At 39.1% G+C, this 14,767-nt stretch overlaps 1 pseudogene; it reads right to left on the minus strand.

The window, feature by feature from the left end:
• Positions 1-1,056: 1,056 nt before the first annotated feature.
• LOC149829211 (uncharacterized) lies at positions 1,057-9,016 on the minus strand (annotated as a pseudogene).
• Between the last annotated feature and the right edge of the window lie 5,751 nt (positions 9,017-14,767).

The following is a 14,767-nucleotide window of genomic DNA, read 5'->3' on the forward strand; positions in this document are numbered from 1 at the left end:
TCTTCTTAGTTTGCCATTTTAATTTCGGATGTTAGCAATATATTTGTGCTAAGGTCAAGAGGTTCACACAAATAATATACAAGTCTCTTTAGTTGAATTTTAATCTTCTAGAGCTTTTCAAGATATTGGCGTGAAGGTGAAGATGTCCGTACAAATATAATACAAATCTCCTTATTTGCATTTTATTCTTTCTAAGGTTCACAAGATATTTCTGCATAGGTCAGGAGGTTTGCACAAATACCATACAAATCTTCTTAGGTTGTGATTTTAATTTTTTGAGGTTCTCAAGATATTTGTGCAAATGTTTGGAGGTCCATGCAAATCTCCATAATTTGATTTTAATTTTTTTAAAGTTAACACATTTGCAAGATATTTATGCAAAGGTAAAGAAGATCCATGCAAATATGATAAGAATCTTTTTAGTTACATTTTAATTGTTCAAAGATTCATAAGATATTTATGTGAAGGTTAGGAAGTTCACATAAATATCATGCGAAGCTTCTTAATTGAATTTTAATCTTGAAGAGGTTCACAAAATATTTGTGCGAAAGTAAAGAGGTTTGCAAGATATTGAAACAAAAGTTAGGAGGTCTATATAAAGATGATATGAATCTCCTTAGTTAGATTTTAGTCTTGAGAAGGTTTGCAAGATATTTGTGCAAAGGTCAAAAGGTTTACAAGATATTGAAACAAAAGTTAGGAGGTCTACACAAATATCATATGAATCTCCTTAATTGAATTTGTCTTTTAAAAATTCGCAAGATATTGATGCGAAGGTCAGAAAGTCAGCACAAATTAAATGCGAAGGGTAAAATGATTCTAAATAAGTATGAAATCAATGATTTTGAATATGCAAAAAAAAAAAGACAATTCTTGATGTTTGCGAAAGCACACCAAATTTTAAAGATAGTACTATCAATTTCTGTTTTTTTTATCCGACCCCTTGGAACATTTGAGAGAACAGACCCCTCCCTATCCATTATCGCCTTTATGCCAAGGATCTCGGATCCTTGATTTGAGAACCACTGTTTGAATGCCTAGGATCTCAGAATGCAGTCCATGCCACATCCACCTCATATCCTCAAATTTGAGATCCAACGCTTAAAGAAATTCAAATTCAAGAATCACTATGTTGATTTGGAACTAGATTAGAGGCTAGACCAAAGAACTGCTTAGCATTGTGAGCCACATCTGCTTCTAGAATTGCTTCCAAAACAATATCGGATCCTGTTGCAGCAGCACCTGTAGCAAGTAGCTGTATATTAGAATGATTTCCAACACCTGAGAATGGGTGATATGTTAATGCAATCAGGGTACTACAGCATTCATGGGTTGGTGCCCCATGGATATGCAAACTGATGTCAAAGAAAGCATGAAATCACCACAACAACATGCAGTGAGTCCCACATGCATCAATACAAAAGCATACACCAATTTTCTTAATAATGATTTTTTTTCTTAATTGCATCTTCTAAAATTTTAAAAATTTCAAAAGTGCACCAAAAGTTTTGGTTATAAAAAAAAACACCTAATTTTTTGACATTGTTGAAAATACACCTAAATTTGTGATATGTTAAATAAAGACTAATTTTGTCAATTTAACTTGGGTTATCATTAACTCAAGTTGAGTTAATAGGATCAAGTTACTGATTTACCCTCAACTTTTTTTTTGAAAAAAAAAAATCAAAACACACCTAAAGTTTTGGCGACAATAAAAAAGAACAGACCTAAGTTATGGTATCACAGCATACGTGATACGTTTAGTGGCAACTTTGATAGAAGTAAACAGAGGTTCTTTTTAATTAACTATAAAAAAAGTTTAGTTATGTTTTTGAACATTATTGAAAACTGAGGGGAGTTTTTGTTATCGCCCAATGTTTAGATGCGCGCTTGAAATTTTTCTTAAAATTTGCTCCAGCAAAGAACAGGTAACTGTGCAACTTCCAGCATGCTGTTCCAAGTGGCCTTTTGTTACTCTTTTTCTGCCCCCAATCAACTCTTGATCACTGCTACTAACAGGGTCAGGGTTTAAATAAATCTCACTTCTTATACATAGAGAAACTGTGAACCAGCAAAATATGTAAACTAGTATGAATAGAGATTTTCGTAGGATTTTGTTTTTAGCAAATCTCACCCTGCAGATGCAGATGCATTCGGCCTGGTCCATTTGCTTGGAATCGACTATTAGGTCATTGTAATTGGATCAAGAAATGTGATTTGATATGCTTGAATATTTATGAAAATTCTGAGTCATTATTTTTCAAGACTTAAAAGATTTTTTTTTGTACATCATAATCAGATGATCTAAGAATTTGTTTCTATAAAACCAAGCATCTAGTCCCTACGGTGAAATTTTAGAAAAAAAAATATGAATATCTTGGTGCATACTCGTTCACATATTCCAGTTACCATATATATAGTAATGGGTCCGTGCTAAACCACATTAGTGCTAAATCGGAGCTAAAGCACGTTGACCATCCATCGCACGTGTTGATGGATGGTTAGCACGTAAAAAATGCATGACCTGGCACACTAAAAGCGTCAGTAAAGAGTCTAGAACCTTTATTGGCGCTTTTAGTGCACCACTAAAAGTCTGGCACATTTTTAAAAAAGCTTTTCATCAACATATTGCTACAATTTTTTTTCCATTAACATACTCTTAACTGCCGTAGCCCACATGTTGTAGTTGTTCCTAGGGGTGGCAATCGGGTTGGGTCAACGGGTCGGGTCGGTGGGTCAGCATACCTCAACAGGAACCCGACTCGTTTATTAAACGGGTCGGCTGTGGCAAATACGAACCCGACCCATTTATTAAACGTGTAGCCCGACATAACACGGTTAACCCGTTTAATAAACGGATCGGGTCGGGTAAACGGGTTGGCAGGTTAAAGGGCGGGTCGGGTTCGGGTAAACGGGTTGGCGGGCGGGTTTGAGTAAACGGCTAAACGGGTTGGCGGGTCGGGTTCGGGTAAACGGGTTGACCCGCCCGCCTAATCCATTTATTAAATGGGTCAGCCGGGTTGGCATACCCCTAACACGAACCCGACCCGTTTAATAAACGGGTTAGGCAGGTCGACCCATTTACGACACGAACCCGTTTAAGCCAAACCAAACCTGACTAAGAAGCGAGTTGGCGGGTAGTGTCAGATTTTGCCACCCCTAGTTGTTCCCATCGAATTTAATGGGAACAACCGTAACCACTTCTTTGTGGGCCACGATGAAGAGAGGTAAGGATGGAAAGAAAAAAATGTGGGAGAGAGAACAAAAATGTGGATGAGAAGTAGGGTTGCACTAGGCGTACACACGAACTCATGAGCACACAAACCACAACTTACAGTCCAATTATCTTCACAATCTCACGATCTCAAGAGTCCTAGGCTCTGATACTATATAATTAAATACAAATAAGTGCACAAGCACAACCTCTAAGGCAATACAAAGTAGCCACTATGGGCAAAATACAAGATCTCAATAGGTAGCACAATCACAACCCACTAAAGGGACAGGGGAACACACACAAATTTTTTTTTATTGTTAAAATGCTTTAGAGAAGCATAACAAGGTAGGGGTTAGAACTTAGAACCCTACGTATATATACAAAAGAGAGAGTGAAGCAAGGGAGCTCAACCAGCCGTTGGGCTAGTCCAACAGCTAGTTGGACTTACCCAACAGCTAGGAGAAAAAAGACAGAAATGCCCCTAATGGGCATTTCTACTAAGAATAAAAAATACATAAAAAATACATGAAAATACCTAGAATACATTCTAAAGGAAATACAAAAAATATACACACACAAACATATACATATTTAATGTATACACATTAATATATGTATATGTAGATACAAGAAATGAATACATAATTTAAGACATGCACACGCAAACAAGGCAACATTTGGTTCTGCTGATTTTCACTCAGACAATTACTCGGATGCCATACATGCAACAATAGGACTGCGAAGCTAGTAACCAATCTTTAGCAGAGCACAAAATTCATGTTCATCAAATATGCCCTTATCCTGCACGGATCTCCATTAATGAACTATCAAAATCAAAGAAAATTCCTCGATTCGAGTCTTGAGCAAATTGTCAATGATAGTATTGAACCTTGATGAACTAAACAGTCAATCATGTGTACATTAAGAATATTTCACTTACATGGGATCAAGATTTCAACATGGTTATTCTAGTGCATTGTATTATGAACTGTTACAAATCTCTTCTGTCATTTTTCTAGGCTCCAATGCTTGGCTAAACATCAGAATAAAATAAAGATCTAACATGAGAGTACCCAGAGTAGTATTCACCAATCTATCATTTTAAGAAAATCTAAGAGGAGATAACAAAGAATCTGACAAAATGAACATCATGATACAGGAAATGAAATACAAGCTGCAAAAATGAGAACTTCAGAATTAACACTTCAAGCATAGGAAAAACATACCTTCCTTCATTGTACCAGTGGTTGAGCCAATATTTGCACCATCCATTAGTCTCCTTGTCAGTGGACCAGGATTCATGATTGATATGCTTCGGATTTCATAACGTATTGCGTCTAATTGAGCCGTTATGTCTTGAAGTTCTTTGTGAACCTAGAGGATACACCTAACAAAGTTTTGAGCATTCTTTTCTTGTGACTGAACGCATGCCTTTTATTTTTTATCCACCATCATCACAGGCCTATGCAAGCATTTTTATTTTTAACCACCATCATCAAAGGCCTATATCAAAACTCTTCACATAATGAAAAATGAAAACGAGAAGAGAAAAATTTCCAAAAGGAAAAAAACAACCTAATGGGAATCATGAAATGAAGTGATTGAAATATACTAGTCTGCAAGCCAGTAAGTTTATAAAAGGCAAGACAACAAATAGGTGGCCATATTGGTGACAATAATCGATGTTTTCATAGAAAGAGAAAACATGCCTAAGTAGTTCAGAAAATTTCCATTCAAAAGGTAATGGTCAAATTAAGAGGGATAAGTTAACATCTTGCCGGAAAAAAAAATGTGTGCATCTATACACTTCTTTTATTTGGATTAACGGTGTTTACACTGTTGCTGGGCATGCCACACAACATTGGAGAGAGAAATAGAGTTCATAGACCTAACCTCATTCTAATTTTAATGGAGAAAAGAGGGATTTTTCCTTCTCTCTTTGTTACGTTGTAGCTCAGCTTTTTTTCCTTCCATTACCACAGTCCCAAACTTTTTTTTCAGTGATCCAGAAAAAATTAACTTGATAGTTGATGATTTATGTACTTGATACCATTATGCAAAATAGTAAATTATATATTTATATTATATGTTTTTCATGATATTTGAAATACCTAAGTACCTTCTTTAGTTTGTATCTTAAGCCAAGTCACACGGACTCGGCTAAAAGATCGACGCACCCCGACACGGGTGCTGCTTCGGACACGGGTTGGACACAGTCAACTAAGTGTCGGACTCAGTCAACGCACCGGGGCCGAGTCCATAGGCGGAGCTGTGTGGTGGGGGGGGGGGGCTCCCGAAACAGTTAATTTTTTTTTTAAAAGCCCAGTCCTAGCCCAGCCCCTGATTCCATATGAAATAATTTTCTATCCATTTTTGTAGCCCAGCCCTGACTGCAGCAAATAGTTTGATTTGTCCATATGAAATAGATTTTTTTTAATAATTGTAGCCATTTTTTTATTTTATCTCAATTTTTTTTTCAGGGGCGCTGCCTCCGAAACCCCGACTATCGAACCAGTTTTTCTCCTACACCCCTGTTTGCCCCCCCCCCCCCCCCCCTCCCTCACATGAATCCTGGCTATGCCACTGGCCGAGTCCATCCACATTTTGGACTCGGTCAACTTTGACCGAGTCTATTTTTGTTTATTTATTAAGATTAATTTAGACTCGGGTTGGGTCCAGATCCGGATCCGACTCGGATCCAAGATGGTATCACACTCACAAACTTCTTTATGTGTTATATTTTGGTAAGTTTGTGTTGTTACTTCAATAGAATTACTTTTTTATTTTTGCTTTAAAATTTACAATCTTGTTATATATATATATATATATATATATATATATATATATATATATATATAGCCGTGTCCTCGTGTCCATCATTTTTGAAATTGCTCTGCACCCATCTCGCACCCGCACCCATGTGACATAGACCCTAAGTTAGGAGAAGCTCTTTCCACTTTGTGTGTGTATTGCTGATTTCCTTGCTGAACCTGTATACTAATCATGTTTAATGCTAGCATATTATGGTAAGTTTTCATAAAACAACCAGTTTTCTCAGCATTCTTGCACCAAGAAAACTTTCTTCTAGAAAAGCCAACGATGTCTATATGTGCAAGTTAATCTCCCAAGTTGTCCAAAATGTTGGGTGAAGAGCACACTGACACCAATCAGCATTTTATTGGTACATATGTTAAATATAATGGAGCTGTTTTCTGTTTACATGACACTGTCAATATTTTCATTAATGCTTTCAAGAAACAAGCCTTCAAAGGCACTCCCTTACCCAGTAAGGTTGTTGATCTCAACTTCCTAAAATAAACGACTTGTTGATTCTATGCATTATACAAACTTTAAACAAGCCAATCATTAACGGGAAAACTAAAAGTACTAAAGGAAATAAAATTACTAAAGGAAACACTTATCTTCAGAACAAAGAAATTATCACATTTCCTCAGTCTATATCAGAGCTGTGGAAAAAAAGAAACAACCTGGTTGGAGTTTAGATCTTCCCTCCCCAAAACCAAAATGAAGAATATATGCCTCTCCTTCGTTTTTGTGGTGACAGTGAGACTGGATCCAGCAATAAAAAATTTACATTCTAAGCCAGTTCCATATATTATGAGTTAATTAGAATCTCCTTCAAATAAATTGCTCGTTCATGTCAGAGGCATTCCAAAATGGCTAAAAACAAGTAACACTCTAGAAAAGTGGACTACAAGTTGCAGATCAGAAGATCTATCAAGTTTTAGGAGTTGGGACTAAATTATGAATTGCCAGACAGCTCGCTGGCAATGTCCTCCTTCAGGGGGGGAGAAATACGAAAAGTAAAAACAACAATAATTAAAATACTTCAATACTTTGGCTATACTTGATAACGGCCAAGTATGGAGACCACTCATTACAACATAACACTAAACTTGTCTCTCCTTGTGATAAAACAAAGTTTTTTCGATTATCAATAAAAAAAACAGGAATAATAAAATGGTTAAGACACCCAGTATATCAAATAATTGAAAAAGGAAAACTATCATAAAAATATACACATTTGATCACAAAGGCTAACGTTCTGCTTCAAAAAAACAACTTTGTTGCACAAGATAGAACCATAAACACGTACACACACACAGCCCAGGTGAATCATTAACTTCTCCTTGCAATAAAAGGACTAAATTCTTTCACAAGAAAAAAATAGAGCAAAGAAAAGGAAAAAGGTTAAGAAGAATATGGTAACCTTCCATCAGGATATACATAAAGAAAAGGTTAAGAAGAATATGGGGAGGAAGGAAACCTGGGTAATTTGGGATTGCTGCAACACACTCTCAATCTGCCCACGAGCAGATTGGACACACCCAATTGCCCTTCCAACCAGCCTCCCGGCCGTTCAAGCGATTATTGGTAGATCCTTCGTCCCTGCATCGAACCAACCATCAAAGAATTCGTAATTAAAAAAAAAAAAACACAAAATTTAGGTAATAAGCACAACCCCCTATCTGAATATGTGAAAGAAAGCCAGAAAAATAATGGTGCTTCAATTGTTTTTGAATTCTGACCGATGAGGGCAGCAGTTGCTCAGATTAGAAAGAACACCTCCCCATAAGAAAGCCCCAACATCTCTCTCTCTCCCACAAGTGTGATTCCTCTTTTTTATCTCGGCGTCACCCGGTCTGGCGTTCTGCCTTCTCTTCGTTCTCGGTGGGTCGTCTCTTCGTTCTGAAGCCCCTACTAGGTTGGGGCATTTTCATGCAAGCCAGAGTAATCTTCAATCTATCTTTCTCGTCGTTGGTGCAAATCAGTGATCTTCAGTAGCTGACAGATTCCTTCCTTGGGATCAAGAGGGTCCCGGTCCGACCGCCACCCATTGCTAAGGTTTCTTAGTCCTCGTCTCCGACTTTCCCTGCCTCTTCTTTGGTGAAGGATATCCTTGTTTTGGCCTGGCTTCTCGATGCCTGTGTCTTTCAACCGTCGACTGTTTTGCACGGGTCTGATTTTTTTGGTGCTCTTTCCCGAGTCTCTTTGGCGGCTCCTCCAAGTATGCTTGAATGCAGTGGAAAATCGAACCTTCATCATTCTGCATTGTATGAGCTGCCTAGTATGAGCTCACATGCCTATGCCCAGGCATGTATTGATTTTTCTGATGCAACTCATACAGTCAATTTGTCTCGTTCTTGGGACCTGACACCTTTTTCATCCCTCTCCAGGACGTCGGTCGTTCTGCATGGGGAAGACCCCATGTAGTCTATCTCTTTCAATGATTTCTCTTCTCAGGACCTGACACTTTTTTCTCCTCCTGGGCGGAGCCCTCAACCTGCTTATTCTTGTGTACCTTCCCAAGTCTCATTGGTGACACCTTCAAGTCAGTCGATCATTTATTCGCATCCTTGAGACCTGGCATTTTCTTCGACCTACTCCCTTTTCAGCTGCTGCTCGGTGGCACGGGTGGACAGTCTTGCTCACGGTGGCCTTAGTTCAATCTCTTCCTTCATGCTCTTTTCATCCCAAAATTCTGCTTATCCTGTTATTCATATTATAGTTATTCATGCTATCTCCAACCAAGCTAGCAACTTCATGGTGATTGGCTTCTTGATTCCTCATCCTTGCCCTTTTTCTCCTCGTGCCCCGGAAGTTATCTCATATTTTCTGCGTACGGCTTTTTCTCCTATCATTGGCCTCATTGGCGGTCTGTTGGGGGTGTGTCGACTCACTTGCCATCCTCTCAGCTCCATCTATATCCCATTTCGTACCTCCTAGGTATTGAGATCGATGACGCTGCTCGGCTGCTGGATATCTCTCTCTCCGCATCTCAGTTGCTAGCTCTATCGACTATCATGGATTCAACTATTTTTGGTCTTCATTCTGTTTTCGGAGATATCATTTGCCCCCTCCTTCTGTTTCGTTTAGTTCTTCGCATGATGACTCTTTCATCGGGAATGCCCAACGTTCTCCCATTGGTAACCGTAGACGGAGGAAGGCTGTCTTTACAGATTCAGTTTCTCCTGGTTGGTCTCCTTATAGATCGCCCAGGTTGCGACAACCATGGGTCTTTTTTAGATTTTGTCCCATGAAGCTTGTTAGAATATTAGAGACCTCAATTCTGTCTTCAAATGCTTGTCTTTGGCGAGTTGGATTAGACAGGCTAATCATGACTTGTTTTCCATTTGTGAAACTAAAATGGATGACATCCCGCTTGCAATCGCTTCTTCTATTTGGAGGGGTGCTGATTTTTTCTTTAAGCCAGCGGTCAACCATGGCGGTGGTATTCTCCTCTTCGGTAAGAAGTCTTTAAATTTATCCCAGCTGGACGTGGGTCTCTACTCTTTGTCTGTTGCCTTCAGCTTACAGTCAGTTGGTCGGAGAGCAGTGGTGTCTATGGTTTATGGACCCAATCTTGCTAACAGAAGGCCCGCATTTTGTGATGACCTTGATAGGGTGATTACTTCTAATGATGAGTGCCACCTTATTATGGGTGATTTCAATTGTTTGCTTTCTCCTCGTGATTTCAATTCTATCGTCGTTCCTAATCTCTCTATTCGAGGCTTCCAAGCCTTTGTTCATCGACATCTCCTTTATCCTATTTCTCTTACCGACGAGCATTTCTCATAGTCGAATAGGCGATCAAGCTCATGCTGCCAGGTTCTGGACAAGATATTTGTCACCCTTTCTTTGTTGGACTTCATCCCTGACATTAAATGTGTCTTGCTTGCGCCCTCTATCTCTGACCATGGCCAGCTCATCACTCTTTGGGGGGATGACTTCTTCTTCACCAAGCGCTTTGTTTTTTAGCAATGGTGGCTTCAGGAGTCGGATTTCAATTCGATTATTTCGGCCTCTTGGTCTAAACCTTTTGCCAAGCATTGGGCTGCTCTTTGGCTTATCAGCAAGCTTTCACGTCTTGCTAAAGATATCAGGGCCTGGATCCATAACTCCAACGTTATGAAATTTCAACATTTGAATGTCTGGGAGCGTGAGCTTTCTGAATTGTACCAGGCTATGTCTTCCCCTGACGCTTTTTCTGAACCTCAACTATTGAGTTTCTAGGCCAGGTCCATTGAGCTATCTATGTCGTTGAATAACTGGAGAGTCGGGGATGAAATCCATTGGAAGCAACAATCCAGAGTGAATTGGCTCAAAGCCGGTGATGGCAACACTAAATTTTTTCACTCTTATGCGTCCTATCGACATCGGAAGAAGACCATCCCTTCTATCTCCATTGACGGCATCACTTTCTCTAATCAGCTTATCAACCAGGCCATCACCCGCTATTTCAAGTCTATTTATGCCTCTTTAGTGGTTATGAAGGGAAATATTGGGTTTGTCATGCTACGGACGATCTCTCATTACCAAGCTTGTGCTTTACAAAAAAGATTCTTGGATGTTGAGATCCTTTGTGCTATCAAGGATCTGTTCGGTTGGAAAGTGCCTACCTTTGATGAGTTCCATGACTTTTTCAAGATTTTCTAGGATTCTGTCAAACCAAACGTGGTTAACCTCTTCGATGAGTTTTATCGCAATTCTCGGTTGTTCTACCCTTTTCATTTATCCATTATTTCGCTTATTCTAAAGACGTTGACGCTTCGGATATCTCTCGGTTCCGCTCGATCTCGGTAATGAGTGCTCTTTACCGTATGATTGCCAAGGTTTTGACAAACAGTTTGAAATCGGTAGCTCAACAGATCTTCTCATACTCTTAGTTCTCCTTCATCCATAATAAAAGGGTTCATCATTCTTTTATCTTGGCAACCGAGGTTGTGCACTCTTTGCATCTTTGTGGTCAACCTTCTTTCGTTCTTAAATTAGATTTTCATAAGGCCTTTGATTTTGTTCAATGGCTCTTCATATTTCAAATGTTATCGAACTTCGGGTTTGGTTGTCGGTTCTTTGGTTGGGTTAGGGAACTAGTCTCCAATGCCTAGGCTATGCTGAATATCAACGGCACTTTCGAGGAACGGTTCAAGCTGGAGCTGGGTTTGCGTCAAGGTTATCCTCTTTCGCCTTTATTGTTCAATGTGATTGCCGAGGGTCTTGATGTGCTGCTTAAGCGGGCCGCTGCTTGCAGTTTCATTGATCTCTTATCGGTCCAGGACTTCCATGCTCATGCTCTTGTTTATGTTGATGATATGATTATTTTCGATCGTGCTAGTGTTCAACAAATGCTTTAGTTCAAGCTCATTCTTCATTTTTTTTCTCTCTTTCTGACCTTTCTCTGACTGAGCAAAAGTGTTCTTGTTTTATATTCTACGTCTATCCCTCTATGTTAGCTACTGGGATGAAGATTTTTAATTGTGTTATATCTGAGCTGCCTATGTTGTACTTGGGTTTGCCGTTGCAAGTTAAGTGCCTTTCCTCTGTGGCCTGAGCTCTGGCGCTTCTTAAAGTTAAGCGCAAATTACTCGCGTGGCAAGCTTCTTATCTCTCGTATGGCCACCTAACTTTAATGAAGCACGTTCTCTCGACCATTCTTGAATTCTTCATGTCCATGCTTCTGATGCCTGCGGGTGTAGAGAAACAGCTGACGCATCTGCTGGCAGACTTCCTTTGGTCTGAGTGTCATCTCAAGGGTAAGTGCCACCTGGTTGGCTGGCGTTTGGTGGTATTGTCGCGTTCTATGGCCATTTTAGGTGTTCCTGCGCCCAGACTTAGAAGTATTGCCCTAGTCTCTAAGCAATGCTGGCTTGTTCATCAACCGGATAATCCTTGCGCTACTTTTCTTCTCTCTAAGTATGGGCCTCCTTCTCTCCTTTCAGTTTTTCTATGCTCGCGGCGTGGAGCATTTTCCCATCTACGTAAGTCATAGTTGTCGGCTTTAGCATTCTTTAGCGATAATTTTGATGATCCCACCGATATTCGTAACTAGGTACATTGGGCTATTGCTCCTATCGGAAAGTTCCTGACCAACAAAGTCTATAGATCGTTGCTTCCCCTGGGGGTGGCTTGGTTGCTTAAATCTGCACTCTGTGCAAAGGGCCCTTCACCCCGTTCTCGGGTCCTGACTTGGTTAATCTTACACGATAAGGTCCAAACTCACTCTACCTTAAAGAGGTGGACCTTTCAGCTTTTGAGCTGGTGTGTGCTTTGTCATGCTGCTGAAGAATCCTCGTTCCACCTTTTCTGGTCTTGCCCTACCTTTGTGGAGATCTTTCGTAGGACTTGGAAGCACCCGTTGCTCCTGGTTATGGAGGAGTCCTTTGCCCTAGACCTCATCTTGGGTCTGGTCTACCTTCGGCGCAGTAAGCGGTGGCGGTTAATTTGGAGGTAGTGGTTCGTTTGAATGACGCACAATGATGCCCTTTTTTGGGAATCTTCGGTCGACATTAATCATCTTTCTAAAAAAATACTAGTGGACGTTTACACGATTCTGCGTATTCATCTTCCCGATCTAACGTTTCATCTTGCTATCGCTCTGCTCCTTCCGGATTTTATTGGTTTTGCGGCTCCTGCGTGAGCCACTTTTTTTCGTTTGTTTGGCTCCTCTCAGTTTTGTTTTAGTTTTTCTACTTTTGTTTTCTTTGGGTTCAATTCTGTTGACGCTTTCTGTGGCTATGTTGAAATCCTATTTCGTCTCTCTCTCTCTCTTTTCAGGATCTCGGCCCTCTCTCTCTAGAATTCCAATATACAAAGGAATGCAAATGGGTCACATTCGGTCGGACTCCAATCTGGTCTAACAGGGTTCAGCCTAATCGGGTTAGGAGTTTCAGATCCAGAGTCGGTTTCGTAGTCATATTCAGTTTCGGATTTAAATTTGTAAATGAATCCAATCCAATTAACCAGCCAGACCAATCTCTTTACCTTCTAATAAACGGGTTCGGGTTTGTCATCTATCTGAACTCATCATGTTCATTTGGGTGGACGTTGTACTGAATCTGATTTAACCAGATATGCATCTGATTGGGACTCAGACAAGAAGATCCCCATCTATTTTATCTTTCTGGATCTGGAAGGTGCTTGGCAAGACCAACTAAATAGGCCACTGCCTGTTGGGTATCTAATGCAGGAGTGGAGCAGCATGCAGTTTGAGTTCAAGAGATTCTTTCGATTCAGTTTCAGTTTAGGTTTTTTATTTGGGTTTCTATTTAAATTTAGATCTTTGTTATGTAATGGATCTATCTCAAATCCAATTTAGAATTGGGATTTTCTGTGTTCTTTGTAAATACTCATTAGAGAAATTTTTCAAGGGTTTTTTGGATTGATTGCTATTTGAGGTATCATTATTCATTTTTATCTTGCTTTTCCATAATATAGTTTGCTTAGGAGTAGAAGTAAATTAGCTTGCTTAGTGATCTCAGGTTTTCAAGGTATATCAGTATCTATCCAAACCCATGAACATGATAAGCTAGGAACACATGAGAGGTACCGGGGGGACTCGTCTAAAGCAGCTTCTGAGGTCTAGTTCTAGTGGGGAGTTTCAGTAGTTCATGCTGTTAAGGAACAGGGAGTGTTGGTCAGCATTCCTTCACAATGTAACAAACTTTGTAATTATGTTTTCTGTATCATGTACACATAACGTTAATGCCTAGTAAAATCTTAATGATTGCCTTTTCTCTCTCTAAAAAAAAAGGATAAATCAGAAACTGAAATACTTGACCCGGAGATAACTCAAAATATGGGACTGGATACGGGTCTTGTTTGCATAGGTCCAGAACCAATGAAAGATTCAGATTTCAGACAAGGCTAAGATGCTTGCAAACTGATCACGAGTAGCGAAAGAATAACGGGCTCAAGCTTTATATAAAACTGCAGGGCTCCTTTTTGCACTTATGCTTTGGTCTCGGTCACAAATATTGTTATCAGGATTTTTCTCGGAAAAGCGAAATCTCGTGATAAACTAAAAAATGTTGTCTTTCTTAGGAAAACCTCGAGAAAATATTAGTATATTTAAAATTTAAAGATACATAAGAAATATATAAAAATATAAGATAAAACATTAAAATATAAAATTTATATAAAAATATTCATATTTTGTTAATAATGCAATTAAAACAAAAATACCTTCAAAATAAGCGTTGTTTTGAAAATATTGTGTTTTTGTTTTCTGTATTATATTGGTTTTTGAAGATCTTGTGATAAAATAGCAAGATTTTCCAAAAAATGGCCAATTCATGACTGGCTATTTACATGACCTTGTTCAAGCCCTCAAGAGAGAGAGAGAGAGAGAGAGAGAGAGAGAGAGAGAGAGAGATCCATTTGTGTTTTTTTAGAGTGCTAGTGAGGTAAACAGTAAGTGTATCAGCTCTCACATTCAGTGGAATTAGAATCACCATTCTTCTGTTCTTGCAGTAAAATAAGTCCACATTCAGATTTTCACTCGAACATTATTAGATATGATCAATTGAGATTTTGATCATGGTATGGATGGCATCACTGAAATGCCATCTTGTGTTATAATATAAACAATTTAACTGGAATGCAACTATTTAATAGGTGTTTACAAGCATATATTTCTGCACTCTCATTTAGAATAAATTTTTAGCCAAGCATCAGGATAAGGTTCTCTCTCTTCTGAAATTGCTAAATAAAAACTTTCAGGAATGCTATTTTGAAAATAGTTAAGCAAAT

This window comes from Nuphar pumila, chromosome 9, assembly GCF_984573655.1.
Source record: "Nuphar pumila chromosome 9, dmNupPumi1.hap1.1, whole genome shotgun sequence".
In the NCBI taxonomy this organism is placed as follows: Eukaryota; Viridiplantae; Streptophyta; class Magnoliopsida; order Nymphaeales; family Nymphaeaceae; genus Nuphar; species Nuphar pumila.